The sequence below is a fragment of the Sinocyclocheilus grahami genome, unplaced genomic scaffold (genome assembly GCF_001515645.1).
Source record: "Sinocyclocheilus grahami isolate Dianchi unplaced genomic scaffold, SAMN03320097.WGS_v1.1 scaffold2986.1, whole genome shotgun sequence".
In the NCBI taxonomy this organism is placed as follows: Eukaryota; Metazoa; Chordata; class Actinopteri; order Cypriniformes; family Cyprinidae; genus Sinocyclocheilus; species Sinocyclocheilus grahami.
Genome location: NW_015508159.1, coordinates 15084 through 22595, shown reverse-complemented (window position 1 = coordinate 22595; position 7512 = coordinate 15084). Strand labels below are relative to the sequence as shown.

The 7512-nt window shown below is 36.3% G+C and overlaps 2 long non-coding RNA genes across 2 annotated transcripts in view; one reads left to right on the top strand and one right to left on the bottom strand.

Moving 5' to 3' along the window:
- LOC107575896 (uncharacterized) overlaps window positions 1-7512 on the bottom strand; it is a 14782-nt gene that overhangs the window by 5378 nt on the left and 1892 nt on the right. The window contains exon 2 of the long non-coding RNA XR_001607956.1: window positions 83-89. This is a non-coding gene — a long non-coding RNA (uncharacterized lncRNA). The remainder of the gene's footprint in view (window positions 1-82; window positions 90-7512) is intronic.
- The window catches only part of LOC107575895 (uncharacterized), a 10328-nt gene continuing 5345 nt past the window's right edge, over window positions 2530-7512 (top strand). The window contains exons 1-2 of the long non-coding RNA XR_001607955.1: window positions 2530-2720; window positions 3004-3114. This is a non-coding gene — a long non-coding RNA (uncharacterized lncRNA). The remainder of the gene's footprint in view (window positions 2721-3003; window positions 3115-7512) is intronic.

Genomic DNA, 7512 nt, shown 5'->3' with positions numbered 1-7512 from the left:
CTGGAGGAGACATTAAAAACAGCAAACCTGAGACAAATTACATAAAATTACAAAATTATCATGTAAAGTGTTCTTCTTTAACAGCATTTCTCCAGAGAGTTTAGAGATCATTATTAGGTTATATTAAATTTAGGCTAGACATGAAGTCCTTAGACATGCACAGGGCATATGTAATTACTGTTATCATTATTCTGCAATCATGAATTAATGTAAAGCAGAAATTGGCATTCAAACTGCTATTTGCAGCAACAAATAAACTCAAGTTCAGTTAAAGTAGGGACTTCAGCCATTTGACAAAAGTGAGCAAAGTTCAACTCATGCTCTAATGCTCAGAGCAGCTCATTCAGCGAAGCAGTTAATACTGTCATTGATAGCTTCCAGGAGACTGAGAGCAGTCATCTTTCAGAGAACTGATCCTGCTGTGGAGAAAAGTCTTCTCTTCTTTGCACAAATTACTCAAATCACAGAGCTCCAGATGCCAAAATCAGACTTTATTGGAGGAAACAACAAAGCCGAGATGCCAGCTGAACATCTGACCATCCTTTCGAGATCCTCCGTTTGTATGCAGTATCTTCAACATTTTTCATCTTTAAACACATTCAAAGATGATATATGCTGAAGATACTGCGTAAACTGTGGTTAAAGATAGTGCTAAGTTATTTGTATTAGTGACACTTTTATTCACAGTAGATCGTTGGTGTGACAGTCTACTGTAAACTGCATTAAACAGAACATTTTACCCTTACGCAAAGAAAATATTTTCTCATATATTAACAAACAATATATTAAAGTATTTGTTGTATATAGAAAATGTACTGAATAATATATTGTGTTAATATATTCCAATAGAGTAATAAGAATTTGCTGCTTTTCATTGAAAAATATGTGAAAATATTTACTTATATATAGTAATATATGCAATTTTATATTCAATAACATCATTCATCAAATATAGATGTACATGTAATAAAATATGGTACTGTGTGTGTAGATATATTTGAACATACATGTACCATATATATTCACATTTGGGAACATGCATGTACAATTATTTGTACTCCGTTATGAGGAAAATATATATTGTCATACATGTCCATGTATTTGTATTTATTCATAGTACATAAAGCACACAATTGATTACGTTATAAATGTTGCCATGACTTTAACAAGGCATCCAATCGTCCAAAATGACAAAACTTCTAATATTTGTTTCAGTAAATCTTTCAGGTATTTTTTTTATATACCATCATACATATTTTTATGTACCAAATGTGGATCTATGCAAACAATAAAGTGAGATAATATGTGTTCAGCTTTATGTAAAATCAAGCATTAACTCTTTAATTCTTGAGAAATTAATTGAGTTTCATTAAAGCTATTACATGTAAAAATGTAGTTACATTTTCTTCATTGCTACATAAGTATGTTTATATGTATCAATATACAGCCATATATGGTCCATTCATATATTGCAGCATATTGAAAAACATAAGCACCAATTTCCTATATATGGGAATGTATTAATATATTGCATTATATTTTCCAGTATATTTCCATTTATTTCTGTTTTGTAAGTTTAGACATGTTTGTTTATGATGTCAGTCTGCTTATAATGTTACTCAAGGGATATTGCACCAAAATATTTATAATTTAGTTGTCTTGACCATTTCCTTTCTCTCAGCCTGTATTTATGAGTATCTTTATTACTGCAATATGTAGTTGTTACGACTGACTAATGTTTCGGTCGTTTTGAGCTCATAAAACACAGATGCTCTTTTTGAGGAGGGAACTCCGTGTTTCTTATTTTGACAATACCATTGTTTTCTTTGAAGTACCTTCAAAAGATAGATTTAAATTTACATGGAGACATTTAGCAGATGTTAAAACAAGGCTTATGATGCACAATTAAATATAGTCTTACCATTAGACACATGCCATCATAGTACCATGCTTCTGTCACAATGAGTAAGAGAAAAGGTGATATCCCTGAAATGATTCCTTGAAATTCCTTATTATTATTATTATTATTATTATTGTATATTTTAGTAAATTCTGCCTTGTTCACAAGCATTACATAATTATTGTAAATTATCATGATAACATCTGATTATTGTTGTCTATTTGATAAATAAATTTTGTGATAGGTTTGTTGAAACCACAAGCAGTTCTGTCTTAGCCAGGTTGAGTTGAAGGTGATGGGCCGTCATAAATATATATATATATATATTTATTTATTTTTTTAATCTAAATTTACATATGTCCTATCAAGTAATGAGCCAAGAAAAGATGTTAAACATTGATGTCAGGGGATAAATTATAAACATTCTGTTTATTTGTTCCATTAGAAACAGAAAATTCAAGCACATTTAATTGTGGGAAACTGTATCTCATGCATTGTGTTCTCAGATCTAGTTTACTTTTTGTTATTTTTAAGTAAATCCCCTTCAGTATGTATTTTAGTGTTTTCTCTAACGAGTAGTTTTGGTTTGGTGCCGTTGGTGTGAATTGTGTGCAGTGATGTTGCTGAAGCTGGTGTGTTTCGTTGTGTGCTGCAGGAGCAAAGGCAGCTGACCCATGAGAACGTCCAGAGGAAGCAGGCGCGCACAGGAGAGGAGCGTGACGAGGAGGATGAAGAGCAGCCCAGCGAGAGTGAGAGTGAAGACGAAGATAATGAGATCATATACAACCCCAAAAACCTAACACTCGGCTGGGACGGAAAGGTGCATTTAGATTTATTGTAGTTATTTACAGTGTTCTTTAGGGATTGAATCAGAAAAGTTTTTTTTTTACTCAAATTAGACATTGAGATGATTCCAGTCCCTCCAAAACATAATTAACAGTAGTGATCATTAAGGCTGGGCCTTAGTAAATAACATCTGTTTTTGTTGCTGTTGTATTTTAAACTATTTTAACTCTTTACTATTTCACACATTCAGTATCACACAGCTCTAGTGTTAAAACGCTTATAGTGTGTCATTAACCTGGTCTTTAGTTTGTCTTTAGCCAATTCCATACTGGCTGTACAAGCTGCACGGCCTGAACATCAATTACAACTGTGAGATCTGTGGAAATTACACGTACAGAGGACCCAAAACCTTCTAGAGACACTTTGCAGTAAGTTTGCAAGAAAAATTATTCTATGTAGCAGATGTAGCAGGATCTCAGTTTACAATTTAGTTAGTGATTTTACTGACTTTTCATGCAGTTTCCCTATGTTTTCTGGCATCTTTACTTGGGTCTAATCATGCACTAATGAGAGATCTACTCTTAACGTGAAATAAAATACTTGCTAATATGTTACACCGTAAAGTATAGAAACAAATGTAAATGAACAGTCTGGTTTCAGATGTGGACATTGAAACGAGACTGCCTTGCTCTCAGTTGTTGAAGCCCTAAGACTGGCAAGAGCGGATTCCAAATCTTCAATACTTATCTTGCTGGATCTGTCCACTGCTTTTGACACGGTTAACCACCAGATCCTCCTGTCAACCCTATTGGCAAAGGGCATCTCAGGAACCGCACTCCAGTGGTTTGAGTCTTACCTCTCAGATAGGTCCTTCAATGTTACCATGGAGAGGTACCTCAGGGCTCAGTTCTTGGACCACTTCTCTTCTCAGTCTACATGGCATCACTAGGCTTTGTCATTCAGAAACATAGCTTTTCATATCACTGCTATGCTGATTGTAGATCATTCTGATAAATGATATGTTCAGAAATACAATGTGATTTGTGTATTCTAATGTGTTGCACTCTAAATGTGTTGGGCTTTTCAAGAACATGCTCCCCTCATTGGGCATATATACGAGGAACACGTGAGCGCTGTGTTAATGTCGTGCTTGTGAATTGTTAATACAATTCCATGTTCACACGTGGGTGTCTGTCACCGTGTTAATTCTTGGGACATAGCCTACAACATGGTGTCAGAAGACGGCATGGACTTTTTGCCTGCGAGTGAACCATTTTTGTAGAAAACAGAGACCGCTCGTAAAAGTTTTTCTCAAGGCCGCATAATGAATGACTATGGCTCTAGTCTTTGTAGATTGTTTTCGGAGACCTGACCTGACCTGTCCCTTCTCATTTGAAGGGAATGTTGCCGACAACTGGCAAATCTTCGAGCAGGAGTATGACATTTTCATCGCGGTGGCACACCACGATAATAAGCCTGCCAAGACAAGGGCCTAAATCCTCCTCAATCTCGCAGGGCCGGAGGCCATAGAATGAGAGCGTTCGTTCGTCTACGCACTGTTTTAACTCCCGCTGAATCAAGAGAGGATCCCGAATGCCTGAAAGGGAAGTTTCATGAAATTTGCAACCCACAACAAAACAAAACCATGGAAAGACACAAGTTTCACTCCAGAAACCGGAAACAAGGTGAGACTATTGAGTCATTTATCAGTGATCTCAGAATTAAAGCAAAAGCATGCCATTTCGGAGAATTGACAGACGAGCTAATCTGTGACAGGATAGCATCAGCAGTGAAAGCTTAAGGAAAGCACTGTTAAGCACTGTTAAAATAATAAAACATTGGCGATGCCACTGTAATGACATTATCATTTATTTATTCATTATTAATTTGTAATTATAGGGAATTAATGATTATTAATTTATTCAGGTTTTGCTAGAACTCGGGTCTGAATGTCCCAAGTCCACCTGATCAAACCATTCCAAATTTGTTAGTTTTATAACACATACAGTGGCTACATTTTCACTACTTATACGTTTTAAACAATTTGTCTTTTAAAATAGATACAATGTTCTGTTTCTTTGTCTGTGGCACAGGAAAGTAAGGGTTTCGGTCATGCCGGAAGCAGGTGGTTAACATGGGATAGTCATGTGGCGTCATGCGGTATATCCTGTGCTTGCCTGAGGGCACCATTTAATTCTTTTCCTGTTCTGGACACAATGGTTCCATCCATTGGTGGGTCCCAAGACATGGGGGCTTCCATAGGTTGTGAATGAACTCTTTCAGTTCTTGAGACCAAGAAAGCTTTGTCGTCTCCTGATCGAATTAGTTTCGATCTCATGAGTAGATGAGTTTACCATACTGACAGGAAATCAACCGAGAATATGGGATTCATGTGCTCATGAAATAGCGAACCTTGTGAATAGTGATATCAATGTCTGTTCATATTAAGACAATCCCTACACCACAGACGCCCACTTACGTGGATGCAGTACATCCAATTTCCACCAGTACACAAGACAAAAGCCCAAAACAGAACAGAATGATTCACCCACCATAACGAATTGCAAAAACTGCCGAAACAATCACGTGGCAAAGAAAGAAAAAGCCCGGCTTTTGGACAGCTGTGCAACAACTGCAAGAAAATTAATCATTTCAAAAAATGTTGCAGATTGCGTTATCAGTTTGGACCAAAGAAAGCAAACTTCAAAAAGACGGTACATGAACTTGAAATGGACAAGCCCCCTGTATATGATTACACTTTCTATGTTGATGGCATTGAATTTGATAGGTGTGTTGACACTGTTAACTCTTTCATGGCTGAGCAGGAAGAGGGATTTGTCACTTTGCACATAAACAAAACTCCAATTAAGGTGAAAGTCGACACTGGGGCAAAGTGTAACGTAATGTCGCAAACAACATTCAAGTGAATTGCCAACAATGTACAACCAGTGGAGCAAGAAAGCATGCCTAACCTTGTGACTTATGGTGGGGGTAGAATTGAAACAAAAGGTTTAGTTACACTGCTGTGTAGTTTAAAAGGACAAAGTCACTCACTCCCATTTTCCTTGATGGATCAAGATTTCCAACCACTGTTAGGATTTCATGCATGTTTAGACATGGGGATTGTCACGATGAGCCCACATGTTCATCTGGACAGTATGGAGAGCAATACTGAACAAATCCTCAAAGAATACAAAGACTTGTTCACTGATGAACTTGGAGAACGTCCAATCACATACTCCATGACAGTAGACCCAAGCGTGCAACCTGTAGTTCGCCCTGCACATCGCATTCCACTGGCAATGTAGGACCGTGTTAAAGCAGAGCTGGACCACATGCAGAGTTTGGGTGTCATAACACCAGTCTCGGAACCAACAGACTGGATTTCGTCCATGGTCATGACACATAAAAAGGACAGACAATAAATCAGACTGTGCATAAATCCTAAAGATTTCAACACTGCCTTAAAGAGACCCCATCACCCAATGCGCAGCGTAGAGGAAGTAGCATCCCAGATGTCGGGGGCAACTGTATTTTCTGTCCTGGACGCAAATATCTCTTTCTGGCAGATATGTCTTGACCGCAAGTCCTCTATGATGACTACATTCAGCACTCCATTTGGGCGCTTTAGATTTCTTCGTATGCCTTTTGGCATAAACTCTGCAAGTGAAGTGTTCCAGCGCTCAATGGAACAGCTGTTTTCAGGAGACCCCTGTGCTATCATTGTCGACGACATCATCATCGGAAGCTGTGATGCTGCAGAACATGACGTTAATTTGAAAAAAGTGCTGAATCGAGCACTCTGGGTCAAGCTCAAACTAAACCCTGCCAAATGCAAATTCCGTCTGGACCAATTCAGCTATGTAGGCCTTCACTAACGAAGGCTTGAAGGTGGATCCTTCAAAAACAAAAGCAATCTCTGAGATGCCAGCTCCCAAGGATGTTCCAGCATTGCAGTGCTTCCTTGGAATGGCAAATTACCTGGGGAAGTTTATCCCAAATTTTAGTGATGTTGCTGCACCTCTAAGGAAGCTGACACACAAATGACCCAGGTGAAAAAGAAATATATTTAAATTGTGCTTTTTCAGACATACTTACTATATTTAAATTATACTATACAAAGTGCATATTAAATGTGTTATTTTGAAACAACTTTAAGTATATTAAGTGTATTTCAAGATATGTTTAAGTTTGATTTTAATCTATTTGTAATCTATTTAATATATTGAAATTGTGTTAAATTGGAACCACTTAAAGTATATTTAGTGCAATTTAAGTGTATTTCTTAAAATACATTTAAAATGTCCTTTTAATACTTCATGAACTACAGTTAGAGTATATTTGAAGCATCGTTTTAATGTACTTCAAGTACATTTCAATTGTATTTCAGCTCATTGGAAATGCATTAGCATTACACTACTAGTATATTATAAAGCTGCTTTTTTCAGTATATACACACACATACACACACATACACACTTTGATATCTAGAAAACTTTAATGTATTATATATTGTTTTGTACATTACAAATATTCATAAAGTACACTAAAAAAGGACAGCAGCATACATACTTTGGTGAAAAACAAAACAAACATACTATTAAATGTATTAAAAATGCACTTGAAATACAAGTATGTTTATAGTATATTTGTATTACTACAAACATACTCAAGTACATTTTAATTTAAAAAAAAGACTGAAATGCTATGGCAGAACTATCTTTTCCATTTGTAGAACATTTCAGTTATACCGGCCTTACTAAAAAGTACAGGATTTTACATCAATGAATAAATAAAAATTACAATGCAATTTTCTGAAGAAAAAA